The sequence below is a fragment of the Triturus cristatus genome, chromosome 4_1 (assembly GCF_964204655.1).
Source record: "Triturus cristatus chromosome 4_1, aTriCri1.1, whole genome shotgun sequence".
NCBI classification, from domain to species: domain Eukaryota; kingdom Metazoa; phylum Chordata; class Amphibia; order Caudata; family Salamandridae; genus Triturus; species Triturus cristatus.
The window spans coordinates 782792673-782816348 of record NC_140585.1 but is presented as its reverse complement, the minus strand read 5'-3'; positions in this window follow the sequence as shown (position 1 = coordinate 782816348).

The following is a 23676-nucleotide window of genomic DNA, read 5'->3' as shown; positions in this document are numbered from 1 at the left end:
TTATATATAGCACACTGTAGGGAATGAAGTCATCACCAAAAGAGCTCTTGGCAGAAATCTCTGTTAAAATACAGAGAGACTTCACATCTTCACAGTCTCGCCATGTGGAGTCCGCGCAGTGAAGCGGAGGCTTCAGCTGCAGCTGCAAAAATATATTTAAAAAAATATATACATCTATAAAAAGTTCTGTCAATATATAAGTTTTAAATCGTATAGTGAATATATTTTGTTCTAACTTTGTAAAGGTGATACTAAGTGAAGACTAGTCATGTGACTCCAACAGCAAGTTGCAGCACAGCAAATGGATTTTGACAAAGGTGGTTCTATAATAATTGCCATTATGACGGTAAAGAGGCATCAACTATCCGAGAACGTGAATAAAAATATTACAGTAAATAAACATCACAACAATAACTTAGTATTTTCTTACAGTAGTTCTCACTGCAACGCAACCACAGCTTTAAAGTTCAATACTGCCATTAGTATCCAAAGACAATGGCACTCATTTTACCAACCAAAGAAAGATGAATGGCAGAGTGCACAGAAAACTTGCAAGTCACACACAAATTTCAGCACTGCCTACTTAACCCCTTTGCGGCTAGGCCTTTCCCCCGTGCTAAGCCTGTTTTGGCTATTTGGGGTAGTTCGCGCTTAGGCCCCTGTAACTTTTAGACCGCATAAGGTACCACGTCAAATTTGTGTCCTTTTCTTCCAACATCATGGGGATACTAAAGGTACCCAGGGTTTGTGGATTCCCCTGGGGGGGACCCAGAAATTAGCCAAAATACAGCAAACATTTTCATTTTTTTTGTTGAAAAATTGAAAAAAAGGGCTATAGATGAAAGCGTCTGATTTTTCCCCTGCAAATGGTATCAACAAAGGGGTTGTGGCACTGAAATCCCCATCTTCCCAGGTTTCAGGGACAAGCAGACTTTTGTCAGAAAACAAAACGTTTTACACAGTTTTGGCATTTTTCTGGTACATAGCCTATTTTTGCAATTTTTTGTGCTTTCAACCTCCTTCCAGTTAATGGTAGAAATGGGTATTAAAGCAATAATGGATTCTGGAAAGTTATACATTTTAGAAGAGCAGACAAAATTCTGATTTCAGCAAGGGGTGGGGTCATTTGTGTAGATCCTTGAAAGTTTCTTTATAGAACCTAACAGTTGAATATAGGAAAAATTGAAAATTTGTTGAAAAAAACAGCCATTTGTGTCACCGTTTTCACCTGTAACTTCTTCTAATTACGACAGCTGTTAGAAAACAATATACCGCTACATCCACTGGACCTATATGGTTATTGGGATATATAGGACTTGTAGGTTCACCAAGAACCCGACGAACCCAGAGCCAATAACTGAGCAGCGTCTTGCAATGGTTTTTTATTATGTACTGGGTATATAGCAATTAATTTGGGAAAATATATACATGGAAAAATCGGTTTGAAAGACACCTATGTATTTCTGAAATTGGAACAAAATATAAAGTTTAGAAACAGTAGAATTTTTCACATTTCCGAAATTGTGAGTACCCATACTAGCATGAGAAATATAGGTCATTTTTCAAAATGACTTCTTTTTTATACATTGTCTTTCATTTGGAAGGCAGAAATGTATTGAAAGTCAATATAGCCTTATAGCCCGCCGTAGCGGGCTATACCGGCTATTAAAGTCCCGCTGCAGCGTTAAAGGCGCGAGCCGAAGGCGAGGGACTTTAACTAATGCAGCGGGACTTTAATAGCGGTATAGCCCTGCTACGAAGGGCTATAAGGCTATTAGAACATTCTGCCACTAGAGCGCAGAATGTTCTTACAAAACAAAGCCTTCAGGGAGCACGAGGGGATTGAAATCCCCTCAGGCTCCCTGAAGTCATTGTTCACAGCCAGAGCTGTGAACAAAGACACATTGGAATGTTGGAGCTCCAGGCTTATACCAGCCTTTATAAGCCCGGAGCACTCCATTGTTTTCAATGAAGCTCCCAACATTCCAATGTTCTAATAGGTAATAAAAGTTGCTCTACAATTCTGTGTTACCCTAAGTCTCCCGATATAAATGGTACCTCACTTGTGTGGGTAGCCCTAGTGCCCGCGACAGGAAACGGCTCAAAACACAACGTGGACACACTTTATTTTTACAGTGAAAACTGACCCTTTTTTTTTACAAAGTGCCTAGCTGTAGATTTTGAACCCTAGCTGTGCCGGCACCTAGGGAAACCTAGTAAACCTATACATTTTTGAAAACTATACACCCAGGGGAATCAAGGAAGAGGTGACTTGACTGGCTCTCACCAGGTTCTATTACCCAGGATCCCTTGCAAACCTAAAAATTTGTTTAAAAAAAAGACAAATTTTCATCACAATTCTGTGGTGAAAAGTACTAGAATCTGCGTGGATCCACAAAATTCCACCCACCCCGCATTTCCCAATGTCTCCTGATATAAATGGTACCTCACTTGTGTGGGTAGGCCTAGTGCCCACGACAGGAAATGGCCCAAAACGCAACATGGACACACCACATTTTCACAGTGAAAACTGACTCTTTTTTTGCAAAGTGCCTAGCTGTAGATTTTGAACCCTAGCTCTGCCAGCACCTAGGGAAACCTAGCAAACCTATACATTTTTCAAAAACTAGACTCCCAGGGGAATCCAGGATGGGGTGACTTGACTGGCTCTCACCAGGTTCTGTTAACCAGAATCCCTTGCAAACCTAAATATTTGTCGAAAAAACACATTTTCCTCACATTTCTGTGGTGGAAAGTTCTGGAATCTGCGTGAATCCAAAGTGCCTAGCTGTAGATTTTAAACCCTAGCTCTGCCGGCACCTAGGGAAACCTAGTAAACCTATACATTTTTGAAAACTATACACCCAGAGGAACCAAGGAAGAGGTGACTTGACTGGCTCTCACCAGGTTCTATTACCCAGGATCCCTTGCAAACCTAAAAATTTGTTTAAAAAAAAGACACATTTTCATCACAATTCTGTGGTGTAAAGTACTAGAATCTGCGTGGATCCACAAAATTCCACCCACCCCGCATTTCCCAATGTCTCCCGATATAAATGGTACCTCACTTGTGTGGGTAGGCCTAGTGCCCACGACAGGAAATTGCCCAAAACGCAACGTGGACACACCACATTTTCACAGTGAAAACTGACTCTTTTTTTGCAAAGTGCCTAGCTGTAGATTTTGAACCCTAGCTCTGCCAGCACCTAGGGAAACCTAGCAAACCTATACATTTTTCAAAAACTAGACTCCCAGGGGAATCCAGGCTGGGGTGACTTGACTGGCTCTCACCAGGTTCTGTTAACCAGAATCCCTTGCAAACCTAAATATTTGTCGAAAAAACACATTTTCCTCATATTTCTGTGGTGGAAAGTTCTGGAATCTGCGTGAATCCAAAGTGCCTAGCTGTAGATTTTAAACCCTAGCTCTGCCGGCTGCAAGGGAAACCTATACAATTTTGTAAACTGGACACCTAGAGGAATCAAGGATGGGGAGACTTGTCTGGCTCTCACCAGGCTCTGTTACCCAGAATCCCTTTCAAACCTCAAAATTTGTCAATAAAACACATTGTCCTCACATTTCTGTGGTGGAAAGTTCTGGAATCTGCGTGGATCAAGAAAATTCCAACCACCCCGCATTTCCCAAAGTCTTCCGAGAAAAATGGTACCTCATTTGTGTGGGTACCTCATTTGTGTGGGTGTGCCCAAAACGCAACGTAGACACACCACATTTTCACAGTGAAAAATGACAATTTGTTTTTTGCAAAGTGTCTAGATGTGGCTTTTGAATCCTAGCTCTGCCGCCACCTTGGGAAAAATAATTGATTTTTCTATTTTTGGTTGTTATGCTATCTGGAAATGAAAATGGTTGAACTATTTTGTGTTCAATCATAATCCTTCGAGGAGATAAATCAGAATCAGATTAATTAAACCCTAAAGCTTCTTGTCTAATCCAAAAAGCAATTAAGTGTTTTGGGAAATCATGTAAACGCCCATACGTTTTAGTACCTTTTTGAGTTTATTATACTTTATTCTTAACATCTTAATATTTCAAATACATTTGGTTATTATTTTATAGAGTTTCTCTAGGATATTGTAGCAGGAAATAGAATACAAATATGAAACTTGAGAGCCAATAATACTCTCAAGATCTTCAATTTTACCCCAACAATTTAAAACTAATGACAACCATTTGTCAAATTTCTCCTAGACAGTGGAAAGGCCAATATCACAATTTAAATCCATCTGAATTGTTTTACTATTCTTCTTTAATTGGAAAGAAGATACTAAAACATGACAGACAGCTCTTTTATTATGCAATGATAATCTACCGTTCAGGAATCCAGTTTGATCAGGCTGAATAAAAGCAGTTAATACTAGTGACAGTCTATTTTATAGTATTATGCATATATTGTACAACCTTGAAATAGGCTTATAGTTAGAGACAGAGTCATAGTTGTTACTAGGCTAGGGTGGCACTATAATCAAGGCTTCAGTAAGTGACCCGGGCATCAAAATGTTTGTTCCAAAATACAGACAATAAAAGTATTAAAATAAGATTTTAATGGTAAGGAAAGGTTTTATAGCATTCATAATATAGGCCATCTGACCCAGTACCTAACCCATATTTGAGAGAATTAAAATTTGAGAGAATTAATTTAAATTTGAATTTCTTCAATAGCGGGAGAAGCATCCAATAAGTATTTATCATTTAGTGAAATGGCAGGCAACAAACGTAGGGGCATATCATCAAGGCGACGCTATGAAATTATCGCCGCTTTTGCGTCCGTTTTCGGGCAAAAAGCGGCGATAATTTCATTGCATTATCAGCAAAGACACGCTATTGCGTGTTTTGCTGACTTAGCGCCCGTTACAACAACACCCAGCTTTGCATCGCTAATGAGATGCAAAGTGGGCGTAACACAGAGATATTTCTAGGAAAATGTTGCTAAGCGACATTACTCCTATTGTCAACCTGCACGCTAACCTGTGCAGTGACGATAAAAGGAGCACTAACCACGCTCATCGCAGGTTTCTTTACGCCTGCTTTTCCTTTGACTAAACAATGTTAGCCAATGGGTGGTGGATTATAGGGCTGAGACCACCCAGCCCTATCAACAAGGTAACCCCTGTCCCTGTGCGTTTATCGCTGGATTTCCAGCGATAATCGCACCTTTTCCCAACTATCGCTGGTTTAGTTATCGCAATCGAGATAAGCGTTGCTGATAGCATGCTATCTCGGCGATATCAACCAGCGATAGCCGGCGATAATTATCCTAGCGCTAAGTGCGCTTAGCGTTAATTATCGCCGGTTGTTGCGGATATGCCCCATTGATCTATAATATTAGTTTGTATATCTTCTGATTTTTAATACGCAATTAATCGGCTAAATATTTTCATGATATATTGTATATTGTCATCAAAATAATGTTTAGGTTTGTCATTTAATAATTAGTAACCTTCTCTCCTACCTATATATATAATTTTTGCTTAGTAGGAGAGAAGGTTACTAATTATTAAATAATAATCTCAAGTAATACAAGTCAATCGGGTGAATTATATATATATATAATTCACTCATACATATTAATATAATTCACTCAATATATATATATATATCCATTTGTCATTTACATTTGCACATTTGTATTTACAAATGTTGAATTTGTATTCAATAATGTTTGAAGTAATGAATAACCTTTCCATTCAGCGATCTATTTTCATAGAGTATAACATTAAACAATTTGTCACCATGAACTATTTTAGAAATTGCATGGCAAGGACTTTTTCTGAGGTTTTATCAAAATTGATATGCTTAAAACAGTTTGCAATAAGATTTAACATTTTGTTTAAAACGACACTGTTTAAAACAACATTGATATTGAGAGGCAATCTTGGAGAAGTCAGGAAAGTCATAATTAAACATAAAAAATTAAAGCATGATCAGAAATATTTTTTCAGTGATAGGGTGAAGAATTTGGTGACCAATCCTAGAAGAGAGCAGGTAATCAATTTTAAAGTATGACTGAAGGGAGCAGGAAAACAAGAGAATTTGAGTCACCAATGGTGTACAAGTCTAGCCTTCTTAAAAAATTTAAATATAGAACGAACAACTTAACCTTGAACCTGCATATTAAGTAACAGTCTCACCCACTTTATGTCTCTAGTTTATAAACAAAAATGAACAAAAAGCAGTCATACTGATGTAATGAAAGCTGGATTATAGCTGCAATATTAATTGTGAGAGTGGCAGTGTAACTAAAGTACATACAACTATATAGTTGTAATCACACGATTAATCCCTTGGATGACAGACAGATAGAGAAACAGTTGCAAACAATAGTGTGACACTGAAAGAAAAAAACATGACTTTGATGGAAAAGGTGTCAATAATAACTACCCATGTGCAAAATATGCAAGTTTTTAAAAAAAAGTGTGATATCCGTGGCTTCGCTTATTCTACGTGTGCTCAGCTTTATCCCAAGAATGTGCAAAACACACATGCATTTTTATCCATGCTTGTACACAGTTATCATGGGCAATTAAATATGCACCCTTAAAGTTACACTACTCCAGCATTAATACACTCAGCAAATGTAAATCCCTGGCCAATCATGTTGCTCCACATCCATTGAGATATTTGGTATCACCTGCATCATGTCCTCTGTGGGCAGTGACTTGATAGCGTCCAACCTAATTTTCAGTTACAAGCATGCATCTGTGAAGGAACTGTGCCTTCTTGAGTAAAAGAATATACACAGCCATGCAAATGTGCGTTTTCATAATTACTAATATGCTCATTTCAAATTAGCACCCAATTACTTACAATGAATTGCTAGTAGGCAAATTAAGTCCTACTTAAGATGTGGGTTACAAAATGTTGAAAGATTGAAGGGACCACAGACTCACCTATAATTTAAAAAACGTACCAAATGCGCATCTTTGTTGGCTACATTGTATAACCAATGTAAAAGTTGGGCTGATGGTATCAAGTGTGTGTGGGGGTGATTATCCAGTTATTTATGGAACTCTGACTCATTTTCTCCAGAGGAATTCATAAATAATTAATGACAAGGAATGATAATAAGGTGAAACACTTAAAGAGAACAGTAAATAAAAGACAAAATGCAGATCAAGAGGTAAACAAAAGTTATAAAACGTTAAAACAAAGTAAGGAGGGGGCCGGTTTTTGCAGCTATGCCGCTATATCGACCCCCAGTAACATAAGAAGCAGGGTGGCTGGTCCGCTAAAATTGCCAGGGCTGCTGTGGGCTCCCAGTCAGGCCCTGACCAGGGCGGTGCGTTGGACAGTCCTATCAATGCTGGCGCACGAGTTACACGTGTATGCATGCGCAGTTAGTAAAAGTGTCCCACTCGCTTAGAGCAGGTCAGGAATATGTCACCAACAAGCTACCTTTATTCTCACTTTACTTAAGTAAAGGAGGCCACAAAAGGGCAGGGGAGATGTCCTTACCCTCGAATACAAATCAACCACTGTCCATCTTTAGCCTTTCAAAGATGCAACATCGAGAACTGAACTCAACACGCAAGAGTGTCGAGATAATAATATGCCGACCCTAAAGTTTCACTTAAAATGCCCATAGCCTTCGCCAAATTGTTTAACAACTGCAGAATGTCACATCTGATAACGGTATGACTTGCAGGCTGCGACTTGCCACAACAAGATTTTTATACAATCAATTCAAACAATTCTTCATATTGTTTTACTCCATTTGGATATCAGTTCAATGTTGTAAGATAATCACAAACACCTCTGTAATATTACTGAAGAATTAACTGAAGAGCACCAAATCGAGAAAAAGGATCTCTGGGGATCCCACTTTGCACCTAGTCGTCATCACAATGGCTCGGTTTACCCAACACTCGGCTGTTCCCATGTCTAGATCAAAAGCAAGAGGAAATATTAAATGAAATACAGGACAGAAGCTGCATGACAATACTCAAGATAGTAGAACCCAAAAGGAACCTCCGCTCCGCCGATCTCACCCTGACAGAGACCCTACGCCTCCGCAGAACCAGAGCAGGTGGAAGAGCCTTCTCCTACGTTGCAGCAAAGGCCTGGAAAGAGCTCCCCGTCAACATCAGACGCTCCCCAACTCTGCACACCTTCAGGAAGAGCCTCAAGACCTGGCTCTTCGACTGATCCGGAGCAGCACACCTCTTCCCCCCCCCCCCCACCCAGCGCCTTGAGACACTCACAGGTGAGTAGCGTGCTTTAAAAACCCCTGATTGATTGATTGATTGATTGATAGAACCTAAATTCTAACATAAAAGAATTATGGCACCCAGGCACAGGCACTCCACAGGGGATCCATCAAAATCAAAAACAATAAACAACCACTGGTGGCAGTGGGAGTAACACGGTATGGATGAACACCCATGGTGAAAAAGATAGTTAAGTCAGTTAAGGGTACCAAAGAGACTCGAGATTTGATACGTTTATGCATACCATGGGCGGATATGAGATTTGCAGGTAAAAGAATCCATTCCGTCTTCTCTGTGGCTTGTGCATCCCTTTCACACATAGACTAGGTTTGTATACCAAAGACAGACACAAAGGGACACAGACACAAAATTCCTCTCAAAAGTGATATCTGACCATCAAAGGGAGCAACAACTGTGGCAATTCAATGCAAAACACTCGAGTAAGACTTTTAAAAAAAAAAAAACAATTATACGACTCGTGAGCATCAAAGACAGTGATAGAGGTAGTCCCAGTACATCTATAAACAGCAGCACTTCGGTATGCCCTCAGACATTTATAACAGTTGTTCACATATCTAATTCTTAACTTTAATAAGCATTATCACATCTATGGGTATTAGTCATCAGACTCCCATGTCATGAAGCATTCAATTCTTTCCACAAGGCTGTGGCATCCTCATTTTTGGGTGAGTACTCAACCTCACCAGAGTCACTTTTTCCGCCACAGTCCATTCCAAGACGTTCTTGCAAGTGTAGGTTGCCCCACAGCTTGTATCCATGTATGGCGACTTTTTGCTTGAACTAAGCACAGCAAAAAGGCCTTACACTTAATCAGATATCTCTTTAGTATCATACATCAAACTAATAGGCAAAGATCAGCCCGCATGTCAACCAGTCTTTTGTTTCACTCAACTCCTGTATGACCTCATCCCAATAATTTAGAATATTCTGACATTACCTTAGCATACGACTAAAAGCACGTAATCCCTAAAACATTTGAGCCACTCAACCTTCTAGGATGGATATAGACTGTGAATCATTTCAGGGAGCATGAGTGGAGTAGACAGATGAAAGAAAATGCACTCACCCTCTGTAACAATGTTTCTTGTGGATAATCCCATCCTCCTGTATACTCTACACCTCTGAAGTACTCCTGCAGGCGCCAGACTGGTCTGGAACAATTTTCTCCATAACTCCAACACAGTGTGAAGGAGTTCCAACTCCATTTGACACCAGAAGTAACATCCCTGCGACATTGTTGACCCCATAAATTGCCCCCACCCTCGTAACAAAGTCAGGAGTATATTCGGGTGGCGCTTCAAGCAATTTAGCTGCGCCCCCCTGCGTCATTTAAAAAACTACAGGGATGTGCCGTATTTACAAGAATATGGTGCACCTGTGTGTTCCCTTGCCTGGTGCTAAATAAAAGTTGCCTAACGCCAACACAGACATCCTTGCGCCCTGGGGCAAGGGTGACTGTGTTGCAGGGATGATTGTTTATGTGCAGGAAGGCACACCTTCCTGCACATACACAATCTTTACAGGTGATTTGCTCAGTCTATGTGTGCTGCAGAATGCAGCACACATGAAAGAGCAAAAATTAGTTGAAAAAGTAGTTCTCATTTCATCAATCTAACACATGCTATTCAGTGGTGTTAGTTTTGGCGCTACCTCAGATGTACAGATCTTTGTAAATCTGGGGCAGCGTCAAAAAGGAATGGGTGTTGCAGTAGAACGTCCACAGCAACACCCAGTGCATGCCCCTTTCATGCAGATACTTGCGTGAAAGGGTATGATATTTGCAAAGCGGCATTAAGCTATGTAAAGTGGCCTAACATCGCTTTGTAAATATGGAGCAGGGCATTGCGCCACCGGAGAATCTTAAAAACTGAGGCTCCCGTGGTGGAATGCCCTTGTAAATATACCCCTCGGTTTGCCATTCATTGTTTCTACGCCCCTGAAGCAGTATGATTAGTATGCCATCAGACACGGCATGTAAGTGCAATAACAGAAAATTGGAACCGTATTGCTATGCATCAAACCGGGAGGCAGGAGGTATCAGTGAGAAATCTGTAGGTAGATGAAACATTCTCCAGAAACACTGTTAACAAAGGCAAGCAAGTTTTTCTTCTGATGGATACTTCTACTTGCAGATCAGTCACCTCTTGAATAGATTCCTGAGCAATACCCACCTACAGGATGGAGTGCCTTCATGGATGGTTATACTATGACGTCCTGTACTACAAATGGGGTAAAATGCCCATCCCTTCCCACCTCTGAATCCAGGTAATAGTGATTGATGAAGGTGTCAGGATAAAACAAGTGGCTGCTCTAAAGATGTTGCCTTGCCTATAAAGCTACCCCTAGCCTAGGCTGATATTGAAGAATTGGCCCTCATGAGGTATACTCTAATGCCCTCTGGTGGATTTTTTGGGGCCATTGCTTTGCAGATTTTAATGTGCAAAATAGGCCCTTTTCTGCACTGTTTTTCCTTGTCTGCTGCCTACATAGCCTATAAAGCAGGTCATCTTCACAGACGTTTTTGATGAAGTCAATATAAAAAGCTATCACTCTTTCCAGATCCAGCCTGTGCAACCTCTTCTTCTCTAATGCAGGGTGAGGTAGGGGCAAAGAAGGGAGGAAGAGTGATAGACCTACCCGGATGGAAGGGCGCCACCTTCTTCGTGAGGAAAGAGGGAGAGATGTGGTCTGTCGGCTAAACTGCCGACTTTGGTGCTGGAAACCAGAGTTCGAGCCTCGAGGTCGCGTCCACATCCTGTGATTCTGGGCAAATCACTTATTCTCCCCGTGCCTGAATGTGTAATGTAAATACGGTGCTCATGTAAAGCGCTCCAATGCCTTCGGGTCGAGTTCGCGCTATATAAATATGCACAAAAAATAAAAAAGCAGCTCTGGTTCTGGGGACCAATTTTTCGGGATACAAAGTGGTGAAAGGAAGCCTGACACTCAGCACTTGCAACTCGCTAGAACCAGTTGCAGCATAATGGAAGGAGTGGGAGGAAACATTGGTCAGACCTTTCAATAATCACCAAACTATGGGGGGACTTAAAAACAGATGCTTGAACCAGGAGGCAAAAGCAAACAGACAAGTACCACCTTTCTGTGCCAAAGAAGGCGCAAACCTGAGGATGTCAGGCAGCTATGCTTTCAAGGGGTCAATCTGGTGATCTGTGCACCAGGCAACAAACCTGTGTAATCTCGTACAGTAAAACAATTTGTAGGCGGAATGGCAAGCACATAAGATTTGGGGGCATATTATCAAGAATGGCGTTACAATTATCGCCGCTTTAGCGGCAGGAAACTGCTGCTAAAGCGGCGATAATGGGCTTGATAATATGACACAGAGAATTCCAATAGAAGCCCATGTTCTGGTGTCAACATGGGCTTCTATTGGAATTCTCAGGGGCATATTATCAAGCCCATTATCGCCGCTTTAGCTGCAGTTTCCTGCCGCTAAAGCGGCGATAATTTTAGCGCCGTTCTTGATAATATGCCCCCACATCTATTGCACCTTTAGGTAACTGAAAAGTAATTAGGAATCCCTGCGCAATTTCAATGCATGAAGGCGTAGTCTTTGGCGGTTCAGTTAGAGGATCGGCCAGTCCAAATGGGAGAGAGGATCCATCCTGAAAAGAAGACAGAGGCCACAGATGCACCTTCCACACCCTTCTTGGCCAGTCTGGAGCCACTAAGATGACTTGGGCCCAGTCTTGGCTGATCTTCCTCAGAAACTGGGGAATCAAGGGAGTGGCGAGGAAATGCATAGTGAAGAGAAAACATCCACTATAACTGAAACACATCCCACAAGGCTCCATGCATGAGATGCTGGAGGGTGCATGAATGTCCGGAACTGTGAAAAAAGAGTCAAAGAGATCCACATGGGGCATGCCCCACTGATCGAAGATGCTCTTCACAACCTCCAGGGGGAAAAGCCACTCTTGGCCAGTAAAATTATGTGGGCTCAGGTTGTTTGTTCTGATGTTCACCAAATGCCCCAAATAATTTACCACCAACCACATTCCGTGCCTGCGCACCCACGACCAGAGAGCCTCAGATGATCTTGGAAGATGCTGAGACCCTTCTCTACCCTGCTTGTTGACCAAGCACATCGTGGTTGAATTGTCTGTCAAGATCTGGACGGACTGACTGACCACAAAGGAGAGGAAGGAATGCTTTTGGCGCTTGGTGAATAGCCCTTAATGTGGAATCACTGCTCTTCTGGAGCCTAAAGCCCCCTGATCTTCAGCTACTTCAGATCAGCCACCCACCCTAGAGCAGAGGCATCAGTCTCACTACCCTGACCAAGGGTGGAGGGCTTGGATGTATATGTTTCTGGATAGGTTCTCCTCCAACCCGCACAAGGCAAGCTCCGCTGCGGTGTCCCCAGAAGGCAAATGGAGTCTGTGACGTGGCTCCCGCGCTTGAACCACCTTTGTGAAGACTTGTGGTGCAGGTGTCAGACCAAACAAAAGAGCTGTAAATTGAAAGTGACTTGAGACTAACATGAACCAAAGGTCGTTTCTGTGGGACTACAAGATTATTGTATGGAGGTATGCTTCCTGTAAGTCGAGTGGTACCACCCAGTCTCCAATCTCAAGCACCAACAATACCTGAGCAGGAGACAGCATCTTGACCTTCTCCTTCTGCAGGAAGAGGTTCTCGGGCACAAGCTCCACAACTTCTTTCTGCAGCAAGGCTGCCACCACTTGCTGCAGTAGGTGTTCCTGCAAAAGGTTAGAATGAGGAGGGGCCTTCTGGCCAGGAGAATGCTGGAATGGTAGCATATTCCCCCTTTCCACAATCTGTCTGAACCACTAGTCCTAATTTATGTCCTGTCGCCAGGCCTGTGAAAAAACGAAACCTAGCCTTCCACTGGTCTCAAATGGCCAAACATGGTTTCCTGTTGTGGCTAGGGGGGAAGGCATGGAGAAATAAGAGACTGCATGGCCTCTACATATTCCAGGGCCCCTGTACTGTCACAGAATAGTGTTCAGAGAATGCTGCTGAGCAAGGTCAGCCTGATCTTGATGGAAGTTGAGCTCTCTCAAATCCTTAAACTTCCGGAACCCCTGGAAGTCCTTACTTTGGGACTACACACCAAGGGAACAATGTCACAATTGGCTGGCTTTGAAGCATTCCAACACGGAGTCTGCCTTTTCTTCGAACAGTTTGGTACCTTCAAAGACATGGTCCATCAAGGTCAACTGCACGTCCAGTGAAAAACCAGAGGTTCTCAGCCAGGCATGTCTCCTAACAGCGACAGTTGCCCCCATTGTTCTGGCTACCGAATTTGCTGTATGCAGTTCGTGCTGTATCTTCTACCCTGATGCTGCTTGAACGTCCATGATTTGGTCTTGGAAATGGGACTAAAGTTCCTGCAGGAGATTAGGGATCAGCATACCTGCCATGCCCCAAAGATCATGACCATATCACACTAGCAGACCTGTAGCAGTGAGGGACTTAATGGCCAGGCTTTAGACCTAAGCCCCCCAAACCCCAATCTTTTCAGATTCCCTATCAACAGGTGCAGTGGGAAAACTTCCAGGTGTGAGACTAGACAAAGAAGAGGATTCAATTATTAGGCCCTCTAGCGAATGATGCTCTGATAGGAATGATGGATCTTCCAGGGCAGGTCTATAAATTCTGGCAACTGACCTGTTGACTGTATGGGTCGAGGATGGTTTCACGTAGCCAAAATGGGGTCTAGGACAGCCTCATTTAATGGCAACATCGGCTCTGAAATGTGGGTAGAAGACTGAAGGACTTCAGTCAGAATGTTGGACTTAGTTTAGATAATAGGCAAAGGCAACTTGAGAACATCTGTACCTTTTCTAAAATCAGTCATTCAGGATTTGTATAGCGCAACCTGTGAGGGTATACAGGCGCTGCTTATGGAATGGTATGACATTTCTCCAGAAAGGAGCAGCCCAGATGAGTCCAGGAACTCTAACTCAGGGGTAGTATTGATGCCACTAGCCTCAGCAAGCATTTGAAATCCCAGTAAGGACCCTTGAAAGGGCTTTCTGTTTGGTCTGTGCCGAACAGCTCATAAAGGGTATAACTTTCCCAGAACAAAGCTCTTCCTATTGGCATTGTGCCTCCTTTCTGGACTTATTTAGAGGCAGCAATGGTCGGGTCTCCGAAGTCACCAGCTCCAAAGTTGGGACATGCTGTCGATCTTTGAAGAGATTTTTCTGAAGAGACTCAAGATTCGGAACCGCGTGAAAGGCACAACAAAGGGAATTTGCGTGGGGTGCTTTATGGGGTTAGAGACATTCCTTTCAGAAAACAATCTACACCCACTCTCTCACCTCCCCCCACCCCCCACTTTACTCACTGTCAGAGTAGAGCTATAGAGAAACGTTTTCCAGACCAGTCTGGCACTTGGAGGAGTATTCAAGAGGTGAGGAATCTGCAGGGAGAAGTATCCATGAGAACTTAACACGACTTGAAGCCTTCTTCATCTACTCGTATGTTCGTTCCCGCTCTGAATTTGTGAGGTCTCTTTCACAGTCCATTTAGCCTTGGTGCCACCATGAACCCCAGGGGATGTCACTTCTTAAAGCTCTATAAAATAATGAGATTACATGTGTAGCCTGGTGCCGAGAGCTTCAGAGCTGTAAAGGTTCAAATTGTGGCGTTACAAAAATGGTTGTATGAGTTTGCTGAAGAGGCTGGTGAACTAGATAAATAAGAGACAAAATGGCCAAATGCATGGATCATAGGTGTTGTACAAGGGAACCTTAATGACAGGGAGGAGCAGATGGTGGAATTTGCTGTGGCATGATAAGGCATTAAATGGGTCGACAAGCATGAGAGAGAGATTCCATCAGGGCATGCTGCTGCCTCTCGATAAAGAGAGGACATAGAGGAATTGGGAAGAGGAACTGCAACATTGCATTCTTATTTCTGGTCTCTGGAGTTCGAGGAGTCGCTCTGAACAGTACAATACATAGAGCTGAATATATGAAAAGATGAACATCTTGCATAAAAGTATGGCGTACCATATTACTGCAGTAAAGCATCAAATAGGTCTTCGATATTAAGTCATCATTTAAATTGTAAGCAATCTGTATAATGACTTGATGATTCATATTAACAGCTGGGGTTCCTTGCAGACGCCCCATACCATGTGTCAAAGGGTGCATTCATCACTGAGTAAACTTATTTATCTAAATGGTCACCACATTGTCTGCCGGAAGCAATAGGCTCATGTATGATTGGAAGTCTTCCTGCTCCACAGCTGTCTGCCAGACTTATTACCAATTATTTAAAAGTTATAAAAAATATACATAGAGTTTGCTTTGGCTCCAACTAGGCGAGTATTATTCTCCTTTGTCTAGCTATTGCCTGTTTGGTGAATCATTCCACCTCATGTGGTGTGTTCGCATTGGAATGATTGATAGACTATTGTACATCTCAAAAGTACGCTGAAACATCACACATATAGGGACATATTTACAAGCCCCTATCGCCACCACAACGTCCCTTTTATTGATGTTGTGGTGGCGATAGGGGCTTCGCCTTAATTATAAGGCAACGTTAAGCCACTTAATGCATGCCTTTACAACGCAGTTTTTACATCGCAACATCCCTTACAACGCATACATTTACATCGCATACCACTACAACAAATTTTTTAAAACTACATTTACAATGCATTCCATTACATCGCATTATACCTTTACAACGCATACCTTTACATTGCATTTAAGGTAACTGTTGGATAGTGTAGGGGTAAACATTACTATTCTAACTCCAGGGGGTGCAACAGTAGGGTAAGTGTTGGATAGGGCAGGGTAAAAATTACTATTCTTACTCCAGGGGGTGCAACAGTAGGGTAAGTGTTGGATAGTGTAGGGGTAAAAATTACTATTTTAACTCCAGGGGGTGCAACAGTAGGGTAAGTGTTGGATAGTGTAGGGGTACTATGCATAGTAATGGTGTGCGTTGTAATGACATGCGATGTAATGCCTGCGTTGTAGTGACATACGTTGTAGTGTCATGCGTTGTAGTGACTTGCAATGTAATGGATGTGTTGTAGTGACATGCGTTGCAAAGGATGTTGCGATGTAAGGACTGCGTTGTAAATGTAGTGCGATGTAGTGACTGCGTTGTAAATGTAGTGCGATGTAATGACTGCGTTGTGAAGGTTGCTTTCCCACCAGCTCTAGTGACAGTCCACCAAATGATGCTGTCTGTTTAATCTTGAGACAGGCTCAAGAACCGTGTTTATTGAGTCAACTGGCACTGAAAATGAATAACACTAGCCTCTCCCACCATTATTATAGCCTTGTGTGGCATGAAATAGTCTGAATTGCCACAGTTAGGTGTTATGTTGGTGCTGTCATTGGCCGTGCCTGCAGGTGCAATACATAATCTAACCTAGCTGGCAAGATGTCCTTTATTCCCTCGCCCGCCTCCAGCCCTGGGCCTCTCAATAATAATGGTCCCGCTGCCTTATGCCAAGAACAGGGAAGGGGGAGGGGGGCAGATAAAGGTTAAAATGGAAGGAGGCCATTTTTCATCGGCATGATCATTGTGCTGCCTTTAATGGGAGTGTAAATAAAAGCCCGCCTGAGAAATGAGTTTTCCAGCCAAGCAAACACTGGCCTGACCTCTACTGTAAATACTTCAGCCCGCCCAAGGACCGGAGGGGGCGGGGTGAGCGCTGCAGTTTAAACAGCTGGGAGCAATTTGGAAACGGACGATCTGGGCTGGAACTCTACTTTGGACTTAATGATTCTGCAAGTTTCGCCGACACTGATTTTATCGCAAAAAAATGCGTGTCACGCTCTTCGGGGAGGCCGACTCCTCTGCAGCTGTTCCTGTGCACCGACCTCCAGAGTCCCAGCAGGGGCTGTGCTAACAGGAGACTAAGTCAGGGTTATTGGTTTAATTGCGTGAGAATGATTTATCTGGCCCGCTGGGGGGGAAGTTCACTTGCAAGAAGAATGAATGACTCGACATCCCAAAGGTTCAGTGCTTCCAATATTACTCGCTGGCTTATTTTATATGTTATGTTTCTTCCCCATCAATGTTATCCTGCTATACGCATCTACATACAGTCACATAAAGGTTTGCTTTTAAAGGGCTCGCAGCTGCAGCTTTGCTAATGCGACCATCAGTCACGGCAGCGACAGCAGGCACCTCGACACGGGCGGGATCCGCTCCGAGTGGGAGGGACAAAAACGCCCTGCCTCTGCTCTCGCGCCATACTCCGAGGCCTCTCCAGTAGGTACAGAGACAACATGGAATCAAAAAGACCTTTATTAGGAGTATTTGGGATGTGCATCGAAATGAATTATTCTCGCTTACTTTCATGAAAGAACATAACATAAAAGCAGGCCTCACTGTCTTGCAATCAATGAAACTCGATGGAATACCTTAACCACATGGGTGGTCAGGACGGCTCCCGGCCATCATGAGTCACAGTAGTCGTGTGCTCATGACGGCTGAGAGCCGTCCGACCGTTGCCGCTCCGCCCACGCGTGGCAAATTCCCCGCCTGTGCGGGCGAAATAATTAGTGGGCGGAGTTCGGACGGCTCCCGGCCGTCATGAGCACACGCCCACCGTGATTTATGACGGCCGGGAGCCGTCCTGGGTACCTGAGCGCCACGCCCGGCCCCGCCCCCCCTCGCACCACGGCAGAATTTGCCACGCGGCGAAGGGGTTAAGGGCCTTATTATGACTTTGGCGGTCTTGGAGCGGGGCCACCACACCTCAGCCCCACTCCAAGACCGCCAAAGCCATAAGAAATCGCCTGCCAGATCAGAACTTTTTTTTGCCTCTGGTGGGGGGGTTCTTTGGTGGTCCCGCTGCGATGCTTATAAAACAGGCACCACAATAGGTATATCAAAGGCAGTTCCTGCAGGGCATGGACTGTCAAGTCCATGCCTTGAGTCCATGCCTTGAAGAAACTCTGGGGTGCATACAGGGGGGCACACCTTGTGCCCCTTAATGCATCCCCTGGTACAGCGGCAACAGGGGGCGCTGTAGGGCTCCCTTTGTTTTCTCACCGCCACACTTTTCATGGTGGGCTCACCGCCATGAATACTGTGGTGGTGAGGAAACTTCTAATATGCTTGCAGGTGCTGCAGCGGCACCAGGAGCATCTTAGGGTCCCCAGACCGCTGCAAGACCACCAGGGATCACGGGTCCCTGGCGACGGCAGCAGCGGCCCCTTCGCCCTACTTGTAAAAGGGCGGTCGGACCACTGGTGCAGCAGCAGGACAACGAAACTCATACGACCCTTAGTGTTGTTTTCTTGCTGACACTTACATGGGCACTCCGCAGTGTCAAGCTATTTTACGCAGCACTCACAGGCATTTTTAATGTGCAGCAAATTGATGTTTCGGGCCAGATTTATAAACACTTTGTGCCATTGCAGAGTCACCAAAAGAGAAGTGTTGATTTAAGATTTACTTTCAAGAAAGTTACCTAAAAGTAACACAAAGTAACACTATGCTACTGTGCATCAAGGAGGTGTCCTTTGGATGATACATAGCATTTTCCTGCTACCACCCATGTTTTCTGATACAAACCCTATCTACTAACATTTGTTGACAGGTCTTTGCATCAAAAAATACACCTCCTTGAGGCATGCTCAAAGTAGGAGAAAAGTTGTATTTTCTCCATATTTTTCCTAGTTTGCTTGAATGGTGCACTGTGCAGCACATTTACAAAGTGGAATATGTTATAAAGTTAGTCTAAACATAGTGTTTTGTAATGGATGGCTTCCTTTTGCTAGACTTCTGCACACAGTGTGGGCAGAGCGCAAGGCAGACAAATCATGGACCAGCGACTATGGGAGCAGCAGTGACATATGTTAATAGATATGGCCAGCGCTTTAAATGGACAAAAATAAGTGCAGGTACTCATCAAAAGGATGGATAGACTGGGGGTGGAGCTTGGGGTGGGCATAAGGGTGGTGCTAAAGGAGGAACAAGGGGCGGAGCTACATTTTTAACCATTCTAAGGTTTTTATGCAAGAAATGTGCATGCATTGTTAGAATATCAGATGTATCTGTCCATTAGCTTTTTACACTAATAACCATTTATATAGCACTTAATAATAAGTGTTTATTACTACCCAAAGTAAACCCTTTTTAGCAACCTTAAAAAATGAAAAGATTGAGAAAAAAAACAGTAAGGTTCTATATATATGCCTTGTTGTTGCATGCAGGTCCTTGCTGCAGGGGCATAATTCACCAAGATATATGCCAAGGATGTTAATTTGGGACCTACAGGGAAGCCGAGGATCTATGCAACAAAAACAGTATCCAACAGAGCTATCTACATAAAAAAAATCTCTGAACTACATGTTGCATGCTATGCTTTCCAGCATGCACAATGACCCTCCATGCAATGTTATGGTGAGTTGAACCTTATATCAGAATGCACACAGATCTTTCTAGCAAGCGCATTAACCGCCAGAGTTATCCACTTTATTGCGACTCATGGTTCCCCAATCTTAATTACTTAAGAGAAAGGCACCGGCTTCCTGTTTCATACGATTAGTAAATGTTTAGCTGCAAAAAAGCTATCAATTTACCAGACACTCTTTTCATTCTCGGCCCACCACAGGCATCAGTAACTTGAAAAAATGCTTGTATGTGTTTTATAGATGCACAATATCAAGTATTTGACTTTTACATAGTGCTCAACATCTTGTCTTGTGATACATGTACTGGCGAATTTGTGTTAAAAAGTCTAATGGCAGTAGATTAGAAATAGCGCTTTCTGCTACAGAAGCGTCATTGTAGCACTGTGTTACCCTAAACAATGACTCTCACACCCTCGTCCATTAGGTTTAATAGCCTCCTCTTTGCCCCTGCAGCCACACCTCTGCTCTGATGGCTTCCAGAGCAGTACATGCAGATCACTGACAAGAGCAGCTGTTCGCTTGTACGAGCCCAGCCCAGGCTTCCACTGTGATTAAGAGTGGAAGGTGCTGCAGAGGTACGAGGTGATTGATGACCGGAGTGCCACCTGCATCAAAGCCAGGCCCTCGTGAGTACCGGTACTCTCCTTATTCAAAGAAAAGTGCTGGTACACTATGCGAGGAAATGAAAAAGTGCCGGTACTCAGTACCGGTGAGTACCGGCCCACTTAAAGCACTGGATATGGCACTGGCCAGCTCTCTCCCCTTCATGCACCACAGCAACTTTGGTTGTTGCACTGCATTGCGAGAAATAGTAAATTTACCCATACGTTTTTATTTCACCCATGTGAGTAACTACATAAAGCTTGAGGTTTCCATTTTTGCACCTGTGAATTCTTCAATCACAGTGCTGTGATTGTATACTGCGGGATGGAATCAATGTGTAGGCTCTGTATGTGCATGCAAGAAACCATAACTGACTTTTTACCTCTTTCCCAGCTTCCTTGTTGAGAGATGAACGTATCTTAATCCAGTCTTCTAAAAATATCACTTAGGGGAAGATTTACTAATAGTTTGTGCCGCGTTTGCATCACAAAAGTGATGCAAAATGGCGCAAAATCTTTTTTTCCTAACTAACTTTCCAGCGCTAAACTTATTTAGCGCTGGAAATAACATAAAAGTCATGCGAAGCAGCTTCGCGGGGGCTTGCCAAGGGTGGTGCATGGGCGTTCCCATGCAACCACCCCAAGCTTTCTCACGCTAAACTCAAATTACTAAAAATAGTAGATTGAGTTTAGCATGAGAAAACAGTGCCCTTTTCAACTAGGCACAAGGAAGGGGAAATGCTTTAATTTCTCCTTCCTTTTCCGACTTTGCATGCGTGCTGCACTGTGCAGCATGAATGCAAAGTGGGAAAAGCTTTCCCTTGTGTCTAGCATAGTATTTTGTACAGGAAGGGTATTCTTCCTGTACAAAACCTATGCTACACTCATGCACATGTAGCTAAGGTGTGTGCATGGCGCACGGCTGCTGAAATCAGCGCCGGCACAAGGGAAAGGGGAGGAGAGAGCCATATCTTAAAAAATATGCCGCTCTCCTGCTCCCTCCCTGTTGCGCAATGCAGCGCAGCCACGCGGGGGGCTGTGCTGCGTTGCCCGACATTTTTGTAAATCTCCCGCTCGGAAGCATACTCCTTTTCCCACTGAAACTGAATCATAACACAGGCTCAGATCGCACATACCTGTTTTTGCCCATATCATTCTTGGTACATCTAACTTTATGCAAATTGTGTGGACAAATAGCACATATCCTGAGTTTACTCACAACAGAATGGGAAATAATACTCTAGTAGCATGTTAGCCCCCATATAAAGGTAAGTAACACATCAAGGCAACCCGTGAATATCAAACCATTCACCGTCAGTATTTAAAGAGAGGGAAAATTGCACTATGGATGGCACCAATGTAGAATGGAGATGTGGACTGATTAATGTGAATTGTTACAAGGTCATGAAATGTAGACAAACAATAACCAAACTGACCAAAGCTGACAGTTAGAGATGTTTTAATAAATGTTTTATAAATATATGCAACACATTTTAACCTGTCATTTACCCTTTACTGTGAATGAACATGTCATGTCTTGAGATATGGGCATTTCATGATTTCTGAATAAGTGTCTTTGTGTAGCCTTTTAAACTGTGGGTTTTGCTAATATGTAATGATGAATATCTTTACTACTAAAAACATACAAAAAGTGATGGCAATCACTCTAGCTAGCACTCCAGGCCATCCTTCTTTGCTCACTATGCCACTCAAGACAATAAAGTCTAATAAGGCCCAAATTGGTTAGAGGTTATGTTATGAGGGAAAGTGCCCTTTTAGCATGGTTACCCCCTAACCTTTTGCAAGATACCTGATGTACTTTGAGTGTGCCCTGGTTTCCTGCCAATCGGGGTCCCATAGCCTTGTTCTTTCCCGATCCTCTACCATTGTTTCCACAATTGGCACAACCCTAGCCTACCTGTAAGTCCTTTGTAAGGGGTACCTATGGTACCAAGGGCATAGTAGCCAGGGAAAGGCCTTTGAGGGCTGCAGCGTGTATTATGCCATCCTCAGGGACCTCTCACCACAAACATGCACCACTGCCATTGCAGCCTGCGTCTTGTGGTGCAGCTAAAAGTGAAGAGATGACATGGCACACAACCCGGTGTGCCATGCCTGCCCAGAAATGCATGAGGCCTAGGTAAGACACCTTTGAGGCAGGGTGACCTATACCTCATGTGCGGACTTATCAGCATGAGCAGACAGGCCCCTATAATATCGAAGGGGCTGATTATGACTATGGTACAGTTGTACCGGCTCTCCATCGCCACGGCTGAGCTAAAGCCACGCAAACACCACCCACCTGATAATGAGTTTTTCTCATGCAGGCAGGCAGTCTTTTTGCTGTCCCATAGTGGTGCCAGAAAAACAGGCACCCCAGTGGGCACTACAAAAATGTTCCAGCACGGCACAGAAGGTGATGTCCATGACATGCTGGATCTAGGGGTGATAACAGACAAGGGGGCACATGTTGTGCCCCCCTGAATGCATCCCCATGGCAGGGGGCATGAGGGCTCTATAGGACCCCCTTTATTCCTCCACCGCCAGCCTTTTCATGGTGGGGAGCCTGCCATGAAATCGTTGGTAGTGGAAGAACTCGTAATATGGTCAGGGGGACTGCACCAGTCCTGCTCAGCATGTTACATTGGGCCTCCGCCGCACCACTGCCAGGGTACGGCAGTTCCCTGGCGCAGGCGGCAGTCCACCGCCGGTACTACTTTAAAAGTCTTAATCTGGCAGACAGTGGACCGCCACTACTGCACCACTGTGAGTTGTAAACAGCCCCCAAGGTCATTCTTAGATATTATAAATGCACAGTAAAGCCATATTGAGTATATGGTCTGGAAACTGGTCACCACGAGTTTCCTAGCACCATAATGGCCTTACTAAATCCTGGGATGTTTGGTATCAAACATCTCAGAATAATAAACCTGCACTGATTCCAGTGGCAGATTAATTTTCCCCATGCACTCAGGGGTCCCTTCTAGAAGGGACCCCTGACCCAAACCAACAACTGGTGGGTTCCTGATTGGTAAACACCAGCCTGCCACCATGAGGCAGGTTTCTGGGCCCCTGGGGCAGGAGCCTTCACTCCGAGGTCCTAGAAATCAACCCTTTCCTGGGCACAGGTGTTCACACCTCCCCCAGGTCATGAAGAGCCACCTGTAGCAGGGAAGCCTCTCCTGCTATCAGAAGAAGGCCCCCTTCCTGTCTCCCCCCGTTTTCGGCGGGAAGACAGGCAGGAAAAATCAGGACAGCCCAGAAGGTGCGCCCACCTCTGCCAACCCCACCCCTAAGGTGGGGGAGACGAGGTGAAGATGGCAGGCACTCCCCAATCAGGGTTAGGGATTCTGCCCACTCCCCCACCTGGGGTGAGCACACTAAGGGTGTAGTCACCCTAAGGTCAGTATCCCATTGGCTACTACCTCGAGACCCCTAAAA